This window comes from Schistocerca cancellata, chromosome 3, assembly GCF_023864275.1.
Source record: "Schistocerca cancellata isolate TAMUIC-IGC-003103 chromosome 3, iqSchCanc2.1, whole genome shotgun sequence".
Taxonomy (NCBI): domain Eukaryota; kingdom Metazoa; phylum Arthropoda; class Insecta; order Orthoptera; family Acrididae; genus Schistocerca; species Schistocerca cancellata.
Genome location: NC_064628.1, coordinates 820,787,620 through 820,813,848, shown reverse-complemented (window position 1 = coordinate 820,813,848; position 26,229 = coordinate 820,787,620). Strand labels below are relative to the sequence as shown.

Below are 26,229 nucleotides of genomic sequence, written 5' to 3'. Positions count from 1 at the left end.
CTGAACCTGTTACAGTTTCAGTTGGAGATAACATCGCAAACCCGTTAGTAAGAGGGACGAGTGATGCGACTTTCCTTGTCCCTGGTCCGCCCCCGGTAGCTGAGTGGTCAGTGCGACAGAATATCAATCCTAAGGGCCCGCGTTCGATTCCTGGCTGGGTCGGAGATTTTCTCCGCTCAGGGACTGGGTGTTGTGTTGTCCTAATGATCATCATTTCATCCCCATCGACGCGCAAGTCGCCGAAGTGGCGTCACATCGAAAGACTTCACCTGGCGAACGATCTACCCGACGGCCGGTGCTAGTCACACGACATTTATTTACTTCTCCCTGGTCCCTGTCATCTGTGTCTAACATGTCAATAAATCTGACTGGGAACCATTTAGTACGCTTCCTGTGTCCTCCAATAATGCAGCTCCCTTTCCATTTCTTATAACGCCAGGACAACAGCAGACGCAAGTACTACACAATTCAGGGTAGTAGTTGAAAAAGAATTAATATAACACTACATGAACTCCATAAAACGCACTGATGTAAATGGAAAGCGTTACTCCATGAACACCATGACCGAAAACCGCCAAACTTGCACTCCGGTATCTCCATGTCTTTGGGATTAAAATTTCATCCATATGCCCATTACTTTCAGTACAGAAAAACGCCATTCACCGAGAGTGGTGTGAGTTTGGGACGGCTATTAGGTGTGTATATAACGTTACTCGACCTTTCCAGGTGGAGATCGAAACACAGGACCTGCACGTGGAGAGAACGGGGGCTTGCATTATGTAGAGCGAGAGTCAGCTGGGATATTGAGTGGCATTCTGCGCTGTTCAGCGATGAGTCTCGCTTCTGTTTGTGGCGATCAGATCGACGCCAACGTGTTCATCAACGATTGGGCGAAAGATCGCAGAAAGCAGTAATTCCTTAGAACTCCATCTCTAAAACTCCTAGAAGCATTGTGTGGGAAGCAACTGAAAATAACTACAGGACTGATTTGGTCATTTTTGAAGGGAGGTTGAATGCTTGTCAGTATATGGAATGAATGGTAGAGCCTGTTGTCATGCTCTGCATACCAAATCACTATTCCAGCAGGATAATCCAAGACTCCACACTGAAATTCACACAAAAGATACCTTGAGGAGTGTACGACCCCTTGACTGTCCTGACCCTTCCCCTGATTTGTCACCCATAGAGCACCTCTATGGTCCGATGGGGAGACACACTTGCCTCCAGCCAGCAGTTGCCATGGACACAGAATGTGTTTCAGCAGAACATTCGTCAGCTATTTCATTCCATGCAGCAGTTGTAAGTAGGCTGTTTAGGTTCTTATATTGGTAACGCCACCGCCACGTAGCGCTCTCTGTATGAAAATCACTGGCTGTGCTGTGTGCAGTCTGTGGCTAGTTTGCATTGTTGTCTGCCATTGTAGTGTTGGGCAGCTGGACGTGAACAGCGCGTAGCGTTGCGCAGTTGGAGGTGAGCCGCCAGCAGTGGTGGATGTGGGGAGAGAGATGGTGGAGTTTCGAAATTTGTAATACTGGATATTATGAACTGCTATGTATATTATGATTTTTCAACACTATTAAGGTAAATACATTGTTTGTTCTCTATCAAAATCTTTCATTTGCTAACTATGCCTATCAGTAGTTAGTGCCTTCCGTAGTTTGAATCTTTTATTTAGCTGGCAGTAGTGGCGCTCGCTGTATTGCAGTAGTTCGAGTAACCAAGATTTTTGTGAGGTAAGCGATTTGTGAAACGCATAGGTTAATGCTTAGTCAGGGCCATTCTTTTGTAGGGATTTTTGAAATTCAGATTGCGTTGCGCTAAAAATATTGTGTCAGTTTAAGCACAGTCATGTACAATTTTTCAAAGGGGACGTTTCATACAGTGAATAATTCGTGCCTGTGGATGATGTGCCTCATCGAAATTGTTGGGGTTCTTATGGCATCTTCTTGACATAAAGCCTATTGCCTTAATATCAGGATCTTCAGCTGAAGTGTGTTTCATGATTTTAAGTGGTTAAATATGTAGTATCATAGATCGATACGTCCTAAGGGGCCCAGGTTCGATTCCCGGTTAGGTCGGGGTGTTTTTCCGTTCACGGACTGGGTGTTGTGTTGCCTTCATTATCATTTCATCCCCATCCGGCGCGCAGATCACCCAATGTGGCGTCTAATGTAATAAAACCTGCACCTAGGCGGCCGGACCTGCCCCGTAAGGGGCCTCCCGGCCAATGACGCCAAACGCTCATTTCCATTTCCATAGATCGATACGACCTCCACCGGCGCCTCACAGTTGGAACTGGAAACGCACATTTCCGACAGACGCTGACAGAGCTCGCAGGGAGACCCGGTGGATCCAATGATGCATGCCCAGTGAGCCACGCCTACAGCGGCTCTGACTACGAGCGCCTCTGGCCCCGCGATATGGCTGGCGGCAGCTACACGACCCTGTCTCAGTAGCAGCCTTCGACAATCTTCAGTCTTAAGTCAGCCTTCGACAGTTAGCTCGTGGATTAGCAGCGCAATTGTCACATTGCATGAAGGTGTTTATTTTGCTTCTCGTAACAGTGGGGCTTTATTGCTGTTTGTTATTTTGTTAAGTTTCTTCGCAACGTTTGGAGGAAGCTCTACGTTAAATGAAACTTCTGTTTACTATTTTGTGTGTTCGCTAATAATTTCTCCTCTTGTCCAGCTTTCCTACGACGACAGCTGCTACACCACTTTGTAGCCCACCTCTCGTTACCGTTGTGCACAAACTCATACACAACAAAAGAAACGCCAGCCGAAAATCCTGAGACACAAACCAACAAGTAAATCATATCTAATACTGAAATTGATAATGGACATCCGTTCCGGATGCAATGAAAGTCTAATAATCTAATTCCTTTCTTGTGATGATTATTGTTGTGGACTGGCAATCCACTAGGAGGAAGCCGAAAGGCACGCGTTTTAGCTCACGCAGGCTGGCGTGAGGTCTGGAACAGGCCACGGATATGAGACTAGCAAATAAAGTACGTAGCTGCTGGAATACTTAACTTTAATCCACAATTGGTTAACATCGCTCTTGACGGTACATGTTTTACAGCATCAATAGTAACTGGTAATGGCGCCTTGCTAGGTCGTAGCAAATGACGTAGCTGAAGGCTATGCTAACTATCGTCTCGGCAAATGAGAGCGTAATTTGTCAGTTAACCATCTCTAGCAAAGTCGGCTGTACAACTGGGCGAGTGCTAGGAAGTGTCTATAGACCTGCCGTGTGGCGGCGCTCGGTCTGCAATCACTGATAGTGGCGACACGCGGGTCCGACGTATACTAACGGATCGTGGCCGATTTAAAGGCTACCACCTAGCAAGTGTATTGTCTGGCGGTGACACCACAATTATAGTCACTAAGTTTAATAAATATGGGACTGGTGCAGTCACACTTTCAGTCAGTTATAACTTAAAGTGTTCGTGCTGCCTTCAGGAGCAGTTTCACTGACACTCTGTATCAACCTACCGATCCTGAACCTTTTTCACAGCTGTTCACAGGCACGAGCGTGTTTCTGCGGCACCCCAATTCATGTGATCTCAGTCATTTTAAGCACATCTGGCACGCTATCGAGCCAGTCCAGCTCCGATCAATCTCTGCGTAGGTGGTAGGTGTGCCCTCTTGAGAAAGGATGGCTCCCCGATGCTGTCACTTAGGTGTGGTTCACAATGGAATGCGATACCATATGCGATGCAACTAACAGATTCACACTCAGACGACAGCGATACGAAACGAACACGTGTCTCTATGGTTCAGCCCGGCAAAACAGTTAGTGTTGGTTGCTCCACGCAATTTTGTCGTGTGATACAAATTTCGAGTCGTCAGACGAGCCTCGATAAAAATTGTTTTATGTAAATGTAGCAAAGCTACAATTGTCTCTCCACTTAGTAACTTAGTAATTGTTTTACTTTTTGTGTAAAAAAAGAAATTAAAAACGACGGTCTTCAGATTCGCATGTGCTCTCCGCTTGGCAGGCTACCCCATACAGTTCCATGGAAACTGGTAAAAAAAATAGATTTTTCACATTTTATAGTCCCCAATGACATCCCCATAATGAGCTGGTTTTCTTTTCGCTATTTCCCTTAGTTTTTGTGATGGTTCACAAGTACGGTAAGTTAACTGCAGGGCATATTTTGCAAAGTTTACAGTGAAAAATGTAGTCGTTGTCCCATTTACATTTGGAGGCTTTTAGGTTATATATTGCTGTGTACTAAATATTGTGAACCTATAGAAATTGTTTTTAATCGTTGAATGGAAGCTGTATCTCTTTCTATTCTCCAGAAAAAACTTTAGGTATATTGGAGGTTACCCACTATGTGGTTGACACTTAGGCACTCCAGACGAGGCTGCTATGACCTGCTATGCGGTGTGCAGAGCTGCCTCGCGTTTCTCTTTTTCCAATACGGACGATACAAGCTGAAGCTGTAAATGAAAGAGTTGCTGAAATGAAAAGACACTGGGAGTCATCAGCTGATGACGCTGGCTGGACGTTTCTTCAGTTTGTGCTCCCTAATTTCAGAAAACTTTGTGGGAGGCGTGAAAGAGATGTGAAATCTAAATTCCTGTTACTTCTCAATGAGCAGCTGAACGAAGCACAGAGGGACACGTATTTTCCTTATCATCATGGGATTCTACCATTTCGTTAAATACTTTGTCTACTCCTATGCAGAGTACATCACCCACTGTTACATCACAGACGGTGACTAATCTCACTCCAAATCCAGCAACGTTTATTCTGAATGCTCTTCACATTGAATCATATAGTATTCCGCGAAATTCTATCCTAACTTTATTAACATATTTATATATGTACGACATTGAATAAAGTACTGTAATAGGTGTTCTTACTAAAAAAAACTTTTCATAGTGGCATTTTTAGCGTTATTCAAACAGTTGCACCAGTTTACCTTATTGTAACGAGTAGCTTCTCAACAGGAGAATAGCTACTCGAAAATTTGCTTCCTGTTTTGTCAGAGTAGCGGAGACTAGTTGCTCCAAATCTGGAAACTGTCTAGACTCACTCCGTAAAATTCGCGGAATTTGTGTTCGTTCCGTGTTCACCAGAAACCATATCCAAACTACTTTGATACTTATGACATAGTACGGGCGCATCCAATACTTCATTTTTTTCAGTTTTCTGAGCCTGAAGTCACGAGAAGCCACGATAACGTCGACTTAAGAAGAGCGCTCATGATCGCAACTGAGGCAGACACGTGTCACTTGTCGTTTCGCTACAGTGGACACAACAGTTTTGGAACCGGTAGGGGTCGCGTCGCGCGACCTTTATTGCAACGTGTCTTACCGCATATTGTATCGCCTCAGTGTGAACCGCGCCGTAGCAGTAATGCCACGACGCGACGCTGCTGTCATCTTGGTGGGAGTGGTATTACACGCTAGTAAATTGTTGCCTCTAATTAAATTGCTCATGACTGTAACCCCCTCCAGGGCTTAAAAATTAACGTTTTATCCTGTTGATATCAGAGAGCCGTGTAGTGCTGGCGGATGGCGGTTAAACTCCCCGTCCAGCCCTAAAGTCTTAGGTTTCCGTGATTTTACTAAATCACTTTCGGCGACAACCGGGATGGTAGCTTTGAAAGGATAAACCGATTTCCTTCCCTGCCCCCAATAAGAGTTGGTATTCCGTCTCCAATGACATCGCTGTTGACGGTACATTAGACCTTAATCTTCGTAGCTTCCTTCTTGGTTTTTTTCTTCATGCTATCGTAACATTGGATTATGGTATTTAAGTGCGTAATTATTTCTGGGAGGCTCGTACACTGACGGGCTGTGAAACTCAGAACGCCGTTCGATAGCACTACCCCAAATGAAGAGTCGTCGTTACCATTTTGCCGTATCGGTAGAAGTCCGTTCACCGCTCACTGGTGACATAGCGGGTGATCAAAAAGTCAGCATAAATTTGAAAACTGAATAAATCACGGGATAATGTAGATAGAAAGGTACAAATTGACACACATCTTTGGAATGACATGGGGTTTTATTAAAACCAAAAAAATACAAAATTTCAAAAAATGTCCGACAGATGGCGCTTCATCTGATCAGAATAGCAATAATTAGCATAACAAAGTAAGACAAAGTAAAGATGATGATCTTTACAGCAAATGCTCAATATGTCCACCATCATTCCTCAGCAATAGCTGTAGTCGAGGAGTAATGTTATGAACAGCTCTGTAAAGCATGTCTGGAGTTATGGTGAGGCATTGGCGTCGGATGTTGTCTTTCAGCATCCCTAGAGATGTCGGTCGATCACGATACACTTGCGACTTAAGGTAACGCCAAAGCCAATAATCGCACGGACTGAGGTCTGGGGACCTGGGAGGCCAAGCATAACGAAAGTGGCGGCTGAGCACACGATCATCACCAAACGACGCGCGCAATAGATCTTTCACACGTCTAGCAATACTTTTTTTTTAATTCTAATAAAACCCCATGTCATTCCAAGCATGTGTGTCAGCTTTTACCTCTCTATCTACATTATTCCGTGTTTTATTAAGTTTTCAAATTTATACTGACTTTTTGATCACCTGGTAGATACTCATGCCTCCACAAAAATTAACTGCACAGAGACTGACACCTAAATAATGTGAGAAGCAGGAAAGAAGTTGTACTGTCTGTTTCCTTCTAGCAAGTTGACAGTCACCGAGTGACCATTTACTGGAGTAACATGGTGACTGCAACGCTCCTTTCGCAGCAATACCAGAGTACCACGAACCTTACGGTGGCTTGCGGCTTACGAATGTAGATGTAGATGTATTTCTCGGCGTCCCTCTTATTATAACCACGTCTGCACTCTGCAGTCCACCTTATGATGAGTATCGGAGGATAAATTGTGTACCATTGTCACTCCCCCCACTTTCCAATTCCAGTACCCAATGACACGCGTGTAGAACGATTGTTCATAAGCCTATAAAAGACATCGAACTTAATTTTATCTTCATGGTACTTTTGCAGCGTGTTTTTGAGGGAAAGCAATATATTCGTTGACTCTTCTAGTCACGTATGATCTCGGGATTTAAAGAGTGAATCATACAGTAATGCACAATGCCTCTCTAGCAGCGTCTGCCACTGGAGACGGAAGAGCTTGTCCATCACTCTTCTGCTACCACCTTTTCGGATGGACTACACTTCCTGAGGATTCCTCCACTGAACATCAGACAGACCTATCTCTTTCGTACGATATGTTTTATGTGGTCGTTCCAGTTTAAATACACGACTGGCCATTAAAATTGCTACACCACCAAGATGACGTGCTACAGACGCGAAATTTAACCGACAGGAACAAGATGCTGTGATATGCAATTTTCAGAGCATTCACATAAGGTTGGCGCCGGTGGCGACACCTACAACGTGCTGACAGGGGGAAAGTTTCCAACCGATTTCTCATACACAAACAGCAGTTGACCGGCGTTCGTTGCCTGGTGAAACGTTGTTGTGACGCCTCGTGTAAGGAGGAGAAATGCTACCACCACGTTTCCGACTTTGATAAAGGTCGGATTGTAGCCTGACGCTATTGCAGTTCATCATATCGCGACATTGCTGCTCGCGTTGGTCGAGATCCGATGACTGTTAGCAGAATATGGAATCGGTGGGTTCAGGAGGGTAATACGGAACGCCATGCTGGATCCCAACGGCCTCGTATCACTAGCAGTCGAGATGACAGGCATCTTATCCGCATGGCTGTAACGGATAGTGCAGCCACGTCTCGATCCCGGAGTCAACAGATGGGGAAGTTTGCAAGACAACAACCATCTGCACCAACAGTTCGACGACGTTTGCAGCAGCACGGACTATCAGCTCGGAGACCATGGCTGCGGTTACCCTTGACGCTGCATCACAGACAGGAGCGCCTGCGATGGTGTACTCAACGACGAAACTGGGTGTACGAATGGCGAAACGTCATTTTTTCGCATGAATCCAGGTTTTATTTACAGCATCATGATGGTCGCATCAGTGTTTGGCGACGTCGCGGTGAACGCACATTGGAAGCGTGTATTCGTCATCACAATACTGGCGTATCACCCGGCTTGATGGTATGGGGTGTCATTGGTTACACGTCTCGGTCACCTCTTGTTCGCACTGACGGCACTTTGAACAGTGGACGTTACATTTCAGATACGTTACGACCCGTGGCTCTACCCTTCATTCTATCCCTGCGAAACCCTACATTTCAGCAGGATAATGCACGACCGCATGTTGCAGGTCCTGCACGGGCCTTTCTGGATACAGAAAATGTTCGACTGCTGTCCTGGCCAGCACCCAGCACATTCTCCAGATCTCTCACCAATTGAAAGCGTCTTGTCAGTGGTGGCCGAGCAAGTGGCTCGTCACAATACGCCAGTCACTACTCTTGATGTACTGTGGTATCGTGTTGAAGCTGCATGGGCAGCTGTACCCTTACACGCCATCCGAGCTCTGTTTGACTCAATGCGCAGGCGTATCAAGGCCGTTATTATGGCCAGAGGTGGTTGTTCTGGGTACTGATTTCTCAGGATCTATGCACCCAAATTGCGTGAAAATGTAATCACATGTCAGTTCTAGTATAATATATTTGTCCAATGAATACCCGATTATCATCTACAATTCTTCTTGGTGTAGCAGTTTTAATGGCCAGTAGTGTACAAGGGGCGTTCAATATGTAAACCAACATTTTTTTTTTCTGAAAGCAGGTTGGTTTCATTCATATTTCGAATACACCGTATTATTCCCCACTCTTTTGACTGCAAAACTCTATTTTTCAACATTATCTCCATTCAATGAGGCGGTCTTATGGAAACTTATTACTAGGGCCTGTACGCCCACATGGCACCACTCAACTAGTCGACGTCGGAATCAGCGTCTTGCTGCATCAATAACATGGCCATCATCCACGTGCTGCCTCCGCGGTGTCACTCTTTCATTGGGCCAAACAGACGGAAGTCGGAAGTTGCGAGATAGGGGCTGAATTTTGTATGAGGAAGAACAGACCAGTGAAGTTTTATGAGTTCATATCGGTGACACAGACCAGTTTGTGGTCTTGTGTTGTCACGGAGAAGGAGAAGTTGGTTTGCATTTTTGTGGCGACGAACAAACCCAAGTCTTTTCTTCAGTTTCGTGATGGTAGCATAATACACTTCAGAGTTCATCGTTGCACCACGAGGGTGGACATCAAACAAAAGAACCCGTTCAGAGTCCCAGAAGACTGTCGCCTTAACTTTGTCGGCTGAGGGCACCGCTTTAAACATTTTCTTCGGAGGCGAGGTGACATGGCGCTGCTCCATGGATTGCCGTTTTGTTCTTTGTTTCCTGTTAGGACTGATGAACCCATATTTCATCGCCTGTGACGATGTTCGACAGAAAAATTGGCACGATCAGCCTTGCAACGCGCAAGCAATGCCACACACATGACCCTTTGTTGCTCGTTGTGGTCATCTGTTAGGCGACGAGGAACCCAATTGGCACATACCTTTGAGTGCCCCAACAAGTGGACGAGCGTCTCGGCTACCAACAGAGGCGTCTGTTGAACAGCGAGGTGTTTAATTGTGTTCCTTATATCACCTCGAATGAGAGTGTCCGCACGTTCCAACATCGCAGGAGTGTCAGCTGTGTGCGGCCGGCTGTCACACGGGAGATAGGACATGTTTGTGCTACCTTGTTGCGAGACGACAAACGCCTCACCCGACGACTCATCGTGCTTTTGACATTCTACAAGCGCCTACGAATATAAGCGATGCTCTGCTTTTGCGCCAAAAGAAACTCAATGACAGCTCCCTACTTGGAACACATCTCCGTTAGAGACGCCATTTTGGAGGCTGAGGCCGGCCGGAGCGGCCGAGCGGTTCTAGGCGCTACAGTCTGGAACCGCACGACCACTACGGTCGCAGGTTCGAATCCTGCCTCTGGCATGGGTGTGTGTGATGTCTTTAGGTTAGTTAGGTTTAAGTAGTTCTAAGTTCTAGGGGACTGACGACCTCAGAAGTTAAGTCCCATAGTGCTCAGAGCCATTTGAAAGATTTGAAGGCTGAGCATAGAGCCGCCACCAATCTGAACTTAATGAAAGTATAGGGGCTGGCACTTTTAAGGATACGCCAGCTTTCAATGATTCAGTAATTTCGTCCTATTTATGTGCAGTGCGTTACAATTTTCTCATGTTGAGAGTGAAGTGCCGATCCCCGCAACAAGGTCTAACCTTTGTAGGTCCTCTTGCATCTCGCTACAATTTTCTAGCGTGGCGACTTCTGTACATACAGCAGCATCATCTGCGAACAACCTCATGGCGCTTCTGACGTTATCTGCTAGGTCGTTTGCGTATGACAATACAATAGGAATCCTGTACCACTATCTTCGAGCATGCCCGAAGGTCCTTTAACGTCTGAAGATTTTTATTTTATTTATTTATTGAGATTTTCCTCTACATAAAGATTTTTCTTCAACATAACAAATACCCTGAAATTATTACACCTGTTATATAATATCTTAATTTATCTCCTCAGGATATCCCTCCAGGTGTTTTGATCTTGCGTATCGTCTTCCTCTGCGCCAAGTCTTCTCATTGTTAATCGTACATTTTGGAGCCATAGGGCGTCTTCTCTTCTTTCCCTGTGGCTCCCATTCCACAATCAATTAAGTTTTTTAGCATTTTAATTTTTTCACGTAAGTTGGGAGCTGGATCACTGCACAACATACAACCTGGGGGGACCAGGTGATTTATTCTCAAGGTTTTCTTCCTTCAGACTTGATAAGTTAGTATCACGCTACAAGGCAGAAGCCGCTAGTTTTGGTCCACCACGGGTATTTTATTTCTCCGGTACCCACCATATCTGGTGACCAATCCCTTATGCGCCACCTGGGGAGTCGCCCGATGGGAGACTAGCAACTCCACTCGGGGTCTGAACATTTATCTTCGTTATAAATGAATACTTTGTTCTGTCTGCTATGAGCTCCTCAATCCAGTCACAAAGCTCATCTGATACGCCGTGCGATTTTACTTTGTTTGTTAAGCGACAGCGTATCGAATGCCTTCCGGAACGAGGAGAACACGTTGTAAAACCAAGTGTCAATATCTGCTGCATTTTGGGTCTCATGGAACGAAAGAAGCGAGATGTTTTTCACACAATCTTTGTCTGCAGAATAGATGTTGATTCCTACAGTCGAAGTTTTAGACTTGCAGAAAGGTCATAACTCATGAGCATTATACGTGTCCCAAAACTCTGCAGATATAGGCGCGTGACCTGGGGGTTTCCGGATCATTTGTAACGCTTCGTTCCTCCAGCGACCTATGTAGACTGCTGTTATGCGCAAACATGGTGTTACAGCCGTGCTGGCCTACACTGCAGTCATGCTGTACACAGGGGTGATGGGATAGCTATATGCATATATATAGATGGCGTTAGTATCTCGTACACAAGATGTAAAAGTGCAGTGCACTGGCGGAGCTATAATTTGTAACAGGCGATTCATGTGAAAAGGTTTCTCACGTGATTATGGACGCACGATCGGAATTAACACGTTTTGAACGCGAAACGGTAGTTGGAGCTAGATACAGAGGACATTCCATTTCGGAAAAAACGTTAGGGAATTCAACATTGCAAGAGTCACAGTCCCAACAGTGTGCCGAGAGTACCAAATTTCAGGCATTAGCTGACCACGGATTACGCAGTGGCCGACGGCTTTCACGTAGCGACCGAGAGGAGCGGCGTTTGCTTAGAGTTGTCAGTGCTGACAGACTAGCAACACTGCTTGAAGTAACGGTAGAAATCAATGTGCGACGTACTACAAAAGTATACTTAAGGGCAGAGCTGCGAAATTTGGTGTTAATGGGCTATGGCACCAGAAGACCAACGTGAATGTACACTCCTGGAAATGGAAAAAAGAACACATTGACACCGGTGTGTCTGACCCACCATACTTGCTCCGGACACTGCGAGAGGGCTGTACAAGCAATCATCACACGCACGGCACAGCGGACACACCAGGAACCGCGGTGTTGGCCGTCGAATGGCGCTAGCTGCGCAGCATTTGTGCACCGCCGCCGTCAGTGTCAGCCAGTTTGCCGTGGCATACGGAGCTCCATCGCAGTCTTTAACACTGGTAGCATGCCGCGACAGCGTGGACGTGAACCGTATGTGCAGTTGACGGACTTTGAGCGAGGGCGTATAGTGGGCATGCGGGAGGCCGGGTGGACGTACCGCCGAATTGCTCAACACGTGGGGCGTGAGGTCTCCACAGTACATCGATGTTGTCGCCAGTGGTCGGCGGAAGGTGCACGTGCCCGTCGACCTGGGATCGGACCGCAGCGACGCACGGATGCACGCCAAGACCGTAGGATCCTACGCAGTGCCGTAGGGGACCGCACCGCCACTTCCCAGCAAATTAGGGACACTGTTGCTCCTGGGGTATCGGCGAGGAACATTCGTAACCGTCTCCATGAAGCTGGGCTACGGTCCCGCACACCGTTAGGCCGTCTTCCGCTCACGCCCCAACATCGTGCAGCCCGCCTCCAGTGGTGTCGCGACAGGCGTGAATGGAGGGACGAATGGAGACGTGTCGTCTTCAGCGATGAGAGTCGCTTCTGCCTTGGTGCCAATGATGGTCGTATGCGTGTTTGGCGCCGTGCAGGTGAGCGCCACAATCAGGACTGCATACGACCGAGGCACACAGGGCCAACACCCGGCTTCATGGTGTGGGGAGCGATCTCCTACACTGGCCGTACACCACTGGTGATCGTCGAGGGGACACTGAATAGTGCACGGTACATCCAAACCGTCATCGAACCCATCGTTCTACCATTCCTAGACCGGCAAGGGAACTTGCTGTTCCAACAGGACAATGCACGTCCGCATGTATCCCGTGCCACCCAACGTGCTCTGGAAGGTATAAGTCAACTACCCTGGCCAGCAAGATCTCCGGATCTGTCCCGCATTGAGCATGTTTGGGACTGGATGAAGCGTCGTCTCACGCGGTCTGCACGTCCAGCACGAACGCTGGTCCAACTGAGGCGCCAGGTGGAAATGGCATGGCAAGCCGTTCCACAGGACTACATCCAGCATCTCTACGATCGTCTCCATGGGAGAATAGCAGCCTGCATTGCTGCGAAAGGTGGATATACACTGTACTAGTGCCGACATTGTGCATGCTCTGTTGCCTGTGTCTATGTGCCTGTGGTTCTGTCAGTGTGATCATGTGATGTATCTGACCCCAGGAATGTGTCAATAAAGTTTCCCCTTCCTGGGACAATGAATTCACGGTGTTCTTATTTCAATTTCCAGGAGTGTAGTTGTTGACACTCTAGAGGAATGGAAAACCGTGGCCTGGTCGGTTGAGTCCCAATTTAAGTTGGTAAGAGCTGATGTTAGAGTGGCGCAGACCTCACGAAATCATGGACCCAAGTTTTCAACAAGACACTGTGCAAGCTGGTGGCTCCATAATGATGTGGGCTGCGTTTACACGGAATGGATTGGGTCCTTTGGTCCAGCTGAACCAACCAATGAGTGGAATTGGTTATGTTCAGCTACTTGGAGCCCATTTTCAGCCATTCATGGATTTCATGTTCCCAAACAACAATGGAATCTTTTTGGATGACAACTCGCCATGTCACAGGGCCACAGTCGTTCACGACTAGTTTGAAGAATATCCTGTCAATTCGAACAAATGATTTCGTTACCAGATCGACAGACACGAATGCCATCGGACAGTTATGAGAGACACTGGAGAGGTCAGTTCGTGCACAAAACCCTGCGCCGGCAGCACTTTCGCAATTGTGACCGTCTGTAGAGGAAGCGTAGTTCAGTATTTCTGCAGGACACTTCCAGCGACTTGTTGAGTCCATGCTACGTCGAGTTCCTGCACTACGCAGGGCAAAACGAGATTAGACGCGATATTAGGAGGTATCTCATCGCCGTCTCAGTGTAGCACAGCTGCAGGCTGAACAGAGCAGCGTTCGCCTTTGACGGCTGCGGGGGTGGAAGGGCGTGTCCGCGAGGAGCGCCGGTAATGGCAGTTCACGCTCCGGCGGCGCTGGTCGCCATTACGGCTCTTCCTGCGGCTGCAGCCGGCACATCCGGAGCGCTGCAGCGTACGGCTGGCTGGTCGTCTGGTGAGCGCTTCGCAGCACCGACACCTGCGTCCGACACCCCAGCCAGCCGTGTGGTCGCACGAATCCGGTCGAGGCTGAGTGCGGTAAAAGCGCTGTAATTTCCACTTCGAATAGCTGAGAAATTGTTGAGATGGGATTGCTAATTACGCGCCTGCAAAGAATTAAAACCGGTGCCATTAAATAGCTTCGTTAGTAAGCCTTCTTTTGGAGCCGGTTGCGAATCACCAATTTCTTTATATTCGTAGGTTCTTCCCACTCTTTCGCTTCTTCTGCTACCTCTCGCTCCCCAGTCGTACTCCTACCACCGCACAGATGAGCACCTGCTCTCCGCCCCCTTGCTTCCTAAAAAACACAAAACACGCGAACAGGCATACACGTGACTAGATTCATTTCTTTTGTTGGTGACTTGCAAAGACCTCAGTGATAATACGCTGTTGTTCAGTTAAGTTCACAGTTCAACGTTACTCCAGTAGAGCAAAAAGTAAACAGATTCTTTAGGAAGCAAGTCAGAAAATATCACAAGTCTGAGCAAGAACTTTGTTGTCTGTTTAAATGAGTTCGCTCTTCTAGTGCAAACGAATTCAGGAATACACTTTCTGATGAGAAGTATCCAGGTACCCTCTTAAATGCAGAATTAGACGGTAGATTTCACCAAGGGCGAACTCACCAGTATAAAAGGCGGCGGCGAGTATTTAGTTGACAGTAGAGGAGCAATGTTGCTAACGGTCTTGCCGCAGTGGTAACACCGGTTCCCGTCAGATCACCGAAGTTAAGCGCTGTCGGGCTGGGCTAGCACTTGGATGGGTGACCTTCCGATCTGCCGAGCGCTGTTGGCAAGCAGGGTGCACTCATCCTTTGTTAGGCAAAATGAAGAGCTACTTAACGGAGAAGTAGCGGCCCCGGTCACGTAAACTGACAACGGCCGGGAGAGCTGTATGGTGACCACATGCCCCTTCGTATCCTCATCCAGTGACGCCCCTGGGCTGAGAGGATGACACGGCGGCCGGTCGACACCATTTGGTCTTCCAAGAATCTGAGTTTAGTCTAGAGAAGCTGTAACAACAAAATGAGACTGTCAAGAGAGCTCAGTGACTTCGACGTGGATTAGTCACTGCATGTCATCTGAGTATCAAATCAGTCAAACCATTTGGACTTTTCTAAAGCTGACTACGTCTGCTGTTGGTGAAAGGCGAAAGAAACAGTCACAGCTAAAGTAAGATTGGAAAAACCTCATGTACTTATGTACAGGGACCATCAATCATTGCGGAAGATATTTGTAAAAAATCGCATGAAATAAGTAGAAAGAATCACCCGTGAGTTCCGGAGTACTGCCAGTAGTTCAGCTGGCACATTGACAGAGCTTCGGGAGTTAAGAAGAATGGGGTACAATGATCGAGCATCTCCTCATAAGACACACGTTTCTGCAGTCAGTGCTAACCGACGCTTGAGGTGGTATTAAGAGCGGCATCACTGGATTACTGAGAAGGAATGACATTAGCCTTGAATCACGCTACACCTTGTGGCAATCCCAACGAGGTGTTTGTGTTTGGCCACATACCTGGATAACATTACCTACCAACATGCGCGTTGCCAAAAGCAAAGTAGGGAAGAGGTAGTGCTACGGTATGGGCCGGTTTTTTGTGGTTAGGATATGGTCCCCTAATTGCGCATAAGAAAATGCTATGAGCGGAAGTATATGAATGGAATTTACAGCATTCTGTACTGTGTAGAGGAACAGTTCGGAGACGACGGTTCTTTGTACAAGCAAGATAATGCGCACCGCCATAAAGCAGCATAGATGAAGCAGTGGTTTATGGACATTCCTGAAATGAGCTGTCCTACAAAGAGTACCTACCTGAACCTAGGGGAACGCCTTTGACCTGAGCTAGAACGTCGCCTTCGCTCTAGACCCCGGCGTCCACCATCACTACCTTTCCTGATTTCCACTCCTGAGGCAGAAAAGGCTGCCATTCCTCCACAGACATTCGGATACCTCATTGAAAATGTCCTCAGCAGAGTTGAAGCTGCCATAAAGACTAATTGTGGACACTCTCCGTATTAATGTGGATTAATTGATCAGATAATGTACATTTCCTACTTCGGATGGAATGGAATGCACAAGATTATGCTACGAGAGGGTATCCACGACAGATACCAATACTGCTGAAGTACCCCTTACACTATATCTATGTTTCCATTGTTAGTCACAGGCACCCTTTGCATGTTCTATCTAATGGACGTAATATCTGTTTCTGAAATCGCCATAATCTTTGATGACTACAGACATTTCTTATACCGTGTGATCAAAAAGTCAGTATGAATTTGAAAACTTAATAAACCACGGAATAATGTAGATAGAGAGGTAAAAATTGATACACATGCTTGGAATGACATGGGGTTTTATTAGAACCAAAAAAAAAACAAACAAACAAAGTATTGCTAGACGGGTAAAAGATCTCTTGTGCGCGTCGTTTGGTGATGATGTGTGCTCAGCCGCTACTTTCGTCATGCTTGGCCTCCCAGGTCCCCAGCCCTCAGTCCGTGCTATTGTTGGCTTTGGGGTTACCTGAAGTCGCAAGTGTATCGTGATCGACCGACATCTCTAGGGATGCTGAAAGACAACATCCGACGCCAATGCCTCACCATAACTCCGGACATGTTTTACAGTTGTGTTCACAACGTTATTCCTCGACTACAGCTATTGTTGAGGAATGATGGTGGACATATTGAGCATTTCCTGTAAAGAACATCATCTTTGCTTTGTCTTACTTTAGCCGGCCAGTGTGGCCGTGCGGTTCTAAGCGCGTCAGTTTGGAACCGCGTGACCGCTCCGGTCGCAGGTTCGAATCCTGCCCCGGGCATGGATGTGTGTGATGTCCTTAGGTTAGTTAGGTTTAAGTAGTTCTAAGTTCTAGGGGACTGATGACCTCAGTAGTTAAGTCCCATAGTGCTCAGAGCCATTTGTCTTACTTTGTTATGCTAATTATTGCTATTCAGATCAGATGAAGCGCCATCTGTCGGACATTTTTTGAACTTTTGTATTTTTTTGGTTCTAATAAAACCCCATGTCATTCCAAGCATGTGTGTCAATTTGTACCCCTCAATCTACATTATTCCGTGATTTATTCAGTTTTCAAATTTATACTGACTTTTTGATTACACGATATAATAAAGGGTACTTCAAAAAAATTTATCCGATTGCACAAAGCTATGTCGACTGAATGAATGAAGACAGAAACTTCGATTGAATTTTAATTTATGAATCAAACTTGAAAAATTAGCTTGGCACCAGTTGTAAGTTGCCAGTTCCTGTAGTTGCTAGTGAACCCAGCTCCCTCACTCACCATGCCCCTGTGGCTTTTCCCATAACGGCTGGATCACACCGAATTTTACATTTTTCAACAGGGCGGAGCATTACCTAATGTGGGAAATTTTCTTAAAAATTAGTTGTCTCAACGAAGGATCGAATAGAAAAGAAATACGGTAGAGCACTCTACTGATTTCAGAAACCTATTTCAGCCATCTGCATACGAGGAAAGTTAAAAACGTATAATATGACCACTGTATTGTATTGAATGGAACTGGGGTCCTAGGAACGACGGAGAGGCTTCGCCCCCGCCGTAGCCCTCAGTGGTTCACAACCCCACAACAGGCTACAGCAGTCCACTCACCCCACCGCCGCCCCACACCGAACCCAGGGTTATTGTGCGGTTCGGCCCCAGTGGACCCCCCCCCCCCCCCCACACACACACACACACCCGGGAACCTCTTACACCAGACGAGTGTAACCCCAATGTTTGGGTGGTAGAGTTCAAATGGTTCAAATGGCTTTGAGCACTATGGGACATAACATCTGAGGTCATCAGTCCCCTAGAGCTTAGAACTACTTAAACCTAACTAACCTAAGGACATCACACACATCCAGGATGAGGCAGGATTCGAACCTGCGACCGTAGTGCCCGCGCGGTTCTAGACTGAAGCGCCTAGAGCCGCTCGGCCACAACGGCCGGCTGCTTAGGAGAGTAATTAAGGTGTGCGTACGTGGAGATAGTGTTTGCGCAGCAATCGCCGACATAGTGTAACTGAGGGGAATAAAGGGGAACCAGCCCACATTCACCGAGGCAGATGGAAAACCGCCTTAAAAACCATCCACAGACTGGCCGGCACACCAGACGTCGACACTAATACTCTGGGCGGATTCGTTCCGGAGACCGGCACACCTTCCCGCCCGGAAAGCAGTGCGATAGACCGCACGGCTAACCGTGTAGGCAATATGAACATTAGTTTTACTTTGAACTTACAGCCCAGAGTCAAAATATTCTGATAATTTTAGATGGAGTGCCTAACAAGGTATCCTTCACTTGGTTTTGGTTTTTCAGTATCTGTGGATTTCCAGTTTCATGCCAGATGTCTACCATCAACCTGCTGAATACTTCTCCACCAAATATAAATATCCTTTCTGAATCATAGATGGGGACATTAGACTATATGTATTTGCTTTACTTCTAATATTGTGGCTATGAATTTCGTGGTTTATCAATTTATTATCGTTATCAGCTACAGATACCACTGGGAATTAAGTGTATTGGCACGCAAATTTAAGATCCCTGATGAGACTTGTAAAACATGTCCAGTTTTCAACTTTGCATTGTATTCTCACTGCACATTTCTGTAGAATAAACGTATTTTTAATCCTAGCTACATTTTCCCAGGACAGCACGAAGTAGGACAGTTTGTTGGCAATCCCTTCCGCAGCCCAATGAAATGGTAGAAATTTCTAATTGCAAAGGCGAAATTGAGGATTTCGATTATTTTATCCACGTATAAGTCGACTTACATTTATCATACATCTGGATGTCTTGGAATTACTTACATTGAGGTACCTATAGTTTGTGTCCATGAACCTCTACTTCTGGTACTTATAAATCGCTTATCTGTTTTGAATTTCAAATTCTGAGTCTTTGTGCTGTGAACCATTTAAATGCCGTTTTCGTTATCATCTTGTCTGTATCTAGCCTGATATGTTTGGATCCTTTATCAATGTACTTCGTTCATCATCAAACATCACAGTTATTGTAGAGTTCTGCAATGTCATCAGCACATCATTTTGTAGGGCAAGAAAATGAGTGGACCAAGCACCAAACGTTGCAGAACACCGTTTCTAATATTCCTCCATGTAGAATTTAATTTCGTTTCTGAGTTATCGCTCGTTAACATGAATGCACCCTAGCAAGGTGAATGGTTAGTACGCCATAACAATCTAGTTTCTGTTGAAGAATTTTTATGACCTATAGAACTGAAAATTTTGGCAATATGAAAGAGAATGCCAATAGCGTAATTTTTTCTGTTTTAATTCCACCAGATTTGAGAAGGTGAGATCACATACTACTTTATCTGCAGAGAAGCCGCTACAGAAGGTAAATTGATCTGTTGTTAAAAGGTTATTATCAGAAGAGCGGTTCACCAAATATTTTTGTGAACATGGGGAGGAGACCTGCTTACTATTGCTTGTATAAATAGGTGTTATTATCACAAGTTTAAGTCTAACAAGAAACAGCTTCGCACTGATTACAAAGATGATTTGAGGGGAGGGGGCGCTATCTAGTCACCACAAGATTTTTGTACGTTGGTTGAAATATCGTTATAATCAAATGGTTTACTGCTTATAGTGATCTAATGATTTTTGTGATATCCATAGCAATTGGTTCACAAAACTGCTTTCTACTAGGGGGGTATACAATTCGTTCTGCCATACACTTGTGCCACAGACGATTATTTCCATCTTACGTACGGCAATCCTCGCTCCAACAACGTTTAATTTCTGGACGATTTCCTATAAAATGCGGTTGTTACTCTGATATCATTGCCAGCGTACTACCCCAAGCTGAATCTTACTATATAAGTATGTGATTTGCTTAAACGTCAGCTTCCCTTTGACTTTTCAGAACCTGTAAAACTTTTTTAAGTCGTCTTCGACTTGTTTGAACCCGTCCTTTCCTCACCTCTTACGCGACTGTTTCCGCCCTCCAGAACTGCTACACAGAGGGACCCCAATATTACGTTTCACGAAACTAATCTTTGTCCATTGTTACCGCTTTCCTCCTCCGCTACTGCATTCAGAGCAAAATTAATAATATCTGGATACCGTAGCACACGTCTCATTAATCTGTCGCCTTATCTGACCGCTAAAGATGATAAGAAAGGTAGCTAGCACATCGATTGCAAAGTTTAATAAGTGCCTTCCTTCTGAAACAAACCAGTCAGGAAAATGGAACTAGATCTCATGGACTATGTAGATCGTTAGTACAAGTGTTGCACAAGCTCGCAAATTACTTAATCAGTTAAAAATTAAAGCTAGAAAATGAAACTTCCTGGCAAATTAAAACCGTGTGCCGGACCGAGACACGAACTCGGGACCTTTTCCTTTCGCGGGCAAGTGCTCTTGCATCAGATGCGAAAGACAAAGGTCCCGAGTTCGAGTCTCAACCGGGACGCGAAAGAAATGCACCAAAAAGCTGACAGCAGGCAGCCATGTCACCCAGTTATACCGAGCAGCACCGCGAGACACGGGAACAGCCACCACAGTCCCCACAAAGCAACAACAGCGCCGAGTCAATTGTCACATGAATGTTGGGTGTAGAGTGAGTTTCCTGTTTCAGAGCACGTTGGTTCTACCGACTTTTGGCGGCTCCCTAGCCCACTGGCTCTCCTAAGTCCAAGTTCCTGAAGAGAGCGAAATGTGTTGCACTAGATGGTTCGAAGACAGCATGGACGAATTTGTCGGGCAGGCGATACTTTGGTAACAAGCGACTAGCACAGGGTACGCTTGCGCGCAATGTAAAACAAGGGGGAGCGTACTCCGCGCAGACGTGTTTCAAAGTGCAAACAGACAAGAGAAGGTTGTCTGATACAGGAAAATGCATGGGCGCTAAACCGACGGCGGCTCCATGTTGATAGGACGAAGAACTTTTCGGAAGATAAGAAGAATATAAAAAGTAAAACCAAAGGGCCAAACTGAAGAATAATTGCAGAGCACAGACATGAACGTAAAGAACGAAGATTTAACATATTGACGTCATGATTATTACAGACAGATCTCAAAATTGCATTGTATGTGAGAGGAAATCGGCCATGACTTTGTTTCTGAAAACATTCCAGTATTTGCCTGAAGTGAAATGGAGATCACACATAGTTCCAGCTCTGGTGGACAAGGCCTTTCACATTCTTTCTGAATATGAGTTTATTCTCATAACCAATGTGCCACTATGTTCAGTTCATCGCATTATTGTACACTATTTGCACGTACACACTTAAGATGTACCATCATAGGCATAGTATCATAACGAATAAAAAAACTTACCTCACTTGCTACCTTAATTGTTTGACGAATACACTGGACAATTCGCAGACTTGCCAACAAGGGTTTTTTTTGGGGGGGGAGAGGGGGGGGGGACGGAAGATGAAAAGCAGCTACCGTAATTGGGGTACGAGGCAGGACTCACAGAGAGTACAAGTTTATGTTTATCGGTGTTACGTGAAAACAACGATATGGGAAATAGCCCAAACCTTGTAAATCTACACATCATTTTTCCAACCGCAGCCGAGTGGCATGGATCTTTTCAAGTCCAAGAATATGATAATTAATATTTAATCGGGTGTAGTAAGGAGTCGCGAAGTAATTCTGTGAACGTAAACTTTAATTCAGTTATGCTATTAAGGACTTTTTAACTTAATTTCCTTGAATTCCTTATTATGTACTCGTTTCTGTGCTGTCAAGGCGGGAAATCAGGATATAGTTGCATTTTCTAAAATGTAGTCCTATGTATACGGCTGAAATTATTAGCACTAGAGTGATGTTTGAACAAACAAGATTCATCCTGAAGAGACTCTACATTATGTCGTAGTTTATACCGAGATTGGTTACCTCAGTTGATTCCGAAAGGCGGTACTGCAGGAAGGAAGACTGTTAATCACTTTTCTAGCTGCTGTCTACTTGTCACGTTTCAAGGGACATAGCGTCCGAGACTAACATCAAATACTAAGAGGATGAAAACTTCAGAAGATCAGTTAGAGTGTAGCTTCCGAAGCAATAACGGCAGTAAGTCTGGTACTTCATTCCGACGTGGGAACCAAACGGATCGACTCTACTACGCTAGGATTTTTACCATAAAACATATAAAAAAGACTGTAAGAAAGGGGCTGAGAAAGACGTGTACCATTGGCATTGTGGTTACGAGTGAGAGATAAAAGCAGCTTACACAATAGCCTGTGTCTGGCAATGACAACGTGCGATTGGCACTCTGAAAACTACAATGCGTACGACGTGTAAAATCGGCAGTTTGAGTATCGAAGTCTCGTCGCTGTGACTGTAAAACTTCTAACACCAGAAACGCAGCCAAAAGACGTGTTACAGAAGTTAATGAGAGGAACGGATTTACTGCACCGCGAGTTCCTCGCACAGAGTATAACTGGCCGTAAAAATTTCCTTTTACGTAGAAATTACGTGCTAATGGTACACTTCTCGCGGCTGCACTGCATTCTCTTTACGCAAAAAAGGTTCCACACGATTTCCTAAATAGCATGCCAGGTCGTCGTTGAGGGCCATAACTTGAAAGCTCATTTTTCCTGCCGCACTACAGGTTGCCCTTTCAATAAAAGAGTCTTTGGACTGTCGCCTTTGTTGGTCACAATGGACCAAAGAAGTGCTGTGACGTGCCGACAGAAATGAAATCTTGCGCCTTTTCGTCACTGATGGTTAAAGTGTCTTCGTCTGTACAGTGTCTGTATCTACACAGTACGTCTTTCAGACATACATTGTCCTTCAGACATGCATGCTTGTCTGAAGGACATTGTATTGTGAAGATGCAGACACTGATTATGCATCGACATTATAACCATCAATGATGTACCCATGCCTCCATGGGCTGAAATGACGATGTAATACTTGTCTCCCGGTGTGCGAATAACGAATTGTGCGAGAATACCGATTATGACTGCACGACATACACTATGTGATCAAAAGTATCGCCGGCCGGAGTGGCCGAGCGGTTCTAGGCGCTACAGTCTGGAACCGCGCGACCTCAGCGGTCGCAGGTTCGAATCCTGCCTCTGGCATGGATGTTCTAGGGGACTGATGACCTCAGAAGTTAAGTCCCATAGTGCTCAGAGCCATTTTTGATGTTTCAAGCACGTGCATACTTCCCACTGCCAAAGAGCAATTCGGGGATGGTGATTTCCTCTTTCAACACGATTGAGCACCTATTCATAATGCACGTCCTGTGGCGGAGTGGTTACACGACAATAACATCCCTGTAATGGCCTACACAGAGTTCTGACCTGAATCTTACAGAACACCTTTGGAATGTTTTGTTACGCCGACTTAGTGCCAGGTCCCACCGACCGACATCGATACCTCTCCTCAGTGCCGCACTCCGTGAAGAATGGGCTGCCATTCCCCAAGAAACCTTCCAGCACCTGATTGAACGTATGCCTGCGAGAGTGGAAGCTGTCATCAAGGCTAAGGGGGGGCCAACGCCATACTGAATTCTAGCATTACGAATGGAGATCGCCACAAAGTCTTAAGTCATTCTCAGCCAGTTGTCCGGATACTTTTGATCACATAGTGTATGGAAGTATGGATCGGTCCTGGAGGCTTGCTAGGACTGCCGAAGTGGAAAGGCGACCGCTCGTCGCAAGTGGGAATTCCGGTTTCGAATCCCGGTCCGAAACAAATTTTGACGTTTCACAAACAGCTGATATCGGGTGTAGTCGCAGAATGCGAAAATATTTAGAGATGTCTTTCCTTCTTATAAGAAAAAGGTTTTCGGCTTGCTATAGCGTCATCTACAAGTGTTCTCAACTCCCCAGTAATTTATTCTACTTCATACACATACACTGAAGCGCCAAAGAAACTTGTGTAGACATGTGTATTTAAATACAGTGATATGTAAACAGTCAGAATACGGCGCTACGGTCAGCAACGCCTACATAAGACAACAAGAGTCTGTCGCGGTTGGTAGTACGATTACTGCTGCTACAATGGCAGGTTATCAATATTTAAGTGAGTTTTAACGTGCTGTTATAGCCGGCGCACGAGCAGTGGGACACATCTCCCAGGTAGCGATGAAGTGGGGATTTTCCCGTACAACCATTTCACGAGTGTACTGTGAACATCAGGATAGAAGTGCAACCCTTCCTCAAATTGCTGCAGATTTCAATGCTGAGTCATCAACAAGGGTCAGCGTGCGAACTGGTGAACGAAACATCATCGGCCGGCCGAAGTGGCCGAGCGGTTCTAGGCGCTATAGTCTGGAACCGCGCGACCGCTATAGCCGCAGGTTCGAATCCTGCCTCGGGCATAGATGTGTGTGATGTCCTTAGGTTAGTTAGGTTTAAATAGTTCTAAGTCCTAGGGGACTGATGACCTCAGAAGTTAAGTCCCATAGTGCTCAGAGCCATTGTAAGTAGGCTGTTTAGGTTCTTATATTGGTAACGCCGCCGCCACGTAGCGCTCTCTGTATGAAAATCACTGGCTGTGCTGTGTGCAGTCTCTGGCTAGTTTTCATTGTTGTCTGCCATTGTAGTGTTGGGCAGCTGGGTGTGAACAGCACGTAGCGTTGCGCAGTTGGAGGCGAGCCGCCAGCAGTGGTGGATTTGGGGAGAGAGATGGCGGAGTTTTGTAATTTGTCATGAACTGCTATATATATTATGACTATTAAGGTAAATACATTGTTTGTTCTCGGTAAATACAGTGTTTGTTCTCTATTAAAATCTTTCATTTGCTAACTATGCCTATCAGTAGTTAGTGCCTTCAGTAGTTTGAATCTTTTATTTAGCTGGCAGTAGTGGCGCTCGCTGTATTGCAGTAGTTCGAGTAACGAAGATTTTTTGTGAGGTAAGTGATTTGTGAAAGGTATAGGTTAATGTTAGTCAGGGCCATTCTTTTGTAGAGATTTTTAAAAGTCAGATTGCGTTACACAAAGCTATATGCCTCGCGAGGGCCCATCAACACCGACATTGGACTGTTGATGACTGGACGGACGAGTCTCGTTTCAAATTGCATCAAGCGAATGGACGTGTATGGGTATGGTGACAACCTCATGAATCCATGGAGCCAACATGTCAGTAGGGGACTGTTCAAGCTGGTAGAGGCTCTGTTATTGTGTGGGTTGTGTGCACTTGGAGTAATATGGGACCCCTGATACGTCTAGATACGACTGACGGGTGACACGTACGTAAGCATCCTGCGTCCATTCATGTCCATTGTGCATTCCGACAAACTAGGGCAATTCCAGCAGGACTCTGCGACATACCACACGTCCAGAATTGCTACAGAGTGGCTCCAGGAACACTCTTCTGGGTTCAAACACTCCTGCTGGCCACTAAACTCCCCAGACATGAACATTACGGGAATATGTCGGATGCCATGCAACGTGCTGCTCAGAAGAGATCTCCACCCCCACGTGTTCTTATGGATTTATGGACAGCCCTGCAGGATTCATGGTGTCAATTCCCTCCATCATTACTTCAGACGTTAGTCTATTCAATGCCACATCAATGGCTCTGAGCAATATGGGACTTAATTTCTGAGGTCATCAGTCCCCTAGAACTGCTTAAACCTAACTAACCTAAGGACATCACACGCATCCATGCCCGAGGCAGGATTCGAACCTGCGACCTTAGTGGTCGCGAGGTTCCAGACTGTAGCGCCTAGAACCGCTAGGCCATCCTGGCCAGCGAATGCCACATCGTGTTGCGGGACTTCTGCGTGCTCACATGGACCCTATACGATATTATGCAGGTGTGCCAGTTTCTTTGTTTGTTCAGTTTGAGACATGTATTCTCCATTTACTGCAGCTGTAGAAAATACTATGCTCTGAGTGACTTCCGTCAAGCAGAAGGGAATGAAAATCAATGGCTGTTACTTTATGTTCTACTTTACCCCAAACTGTGAGCTTTGTTACATCAAGGCTTTTACCTGAGCATGCTGGATAAAAAACTATGATGCCGGATATATCGAATTAATACTGTGAAACACTGTGTCGGAGAGGCTCGACAGTAATGACAATGTGCGAAGCGGAAGGTGGGCTGAAAGAATGCTGTCAGTAAATGCAG

General features: G+C 45.9%; 1 pseudogene; it reads left to right on the top strand.

The window, feature by feature from the left end:
• The first annotated feature begins 14,833 nt into the window (after positions 1-14,833).
• On the top strand, positions 14,834-14,951 carry LOC126177298 (5S ribosomal RNA; annotated as a pseudogene).
• The last annotated feature ends 11,278 nt before the right edge of the window (positions 14,952-26,229 follow it).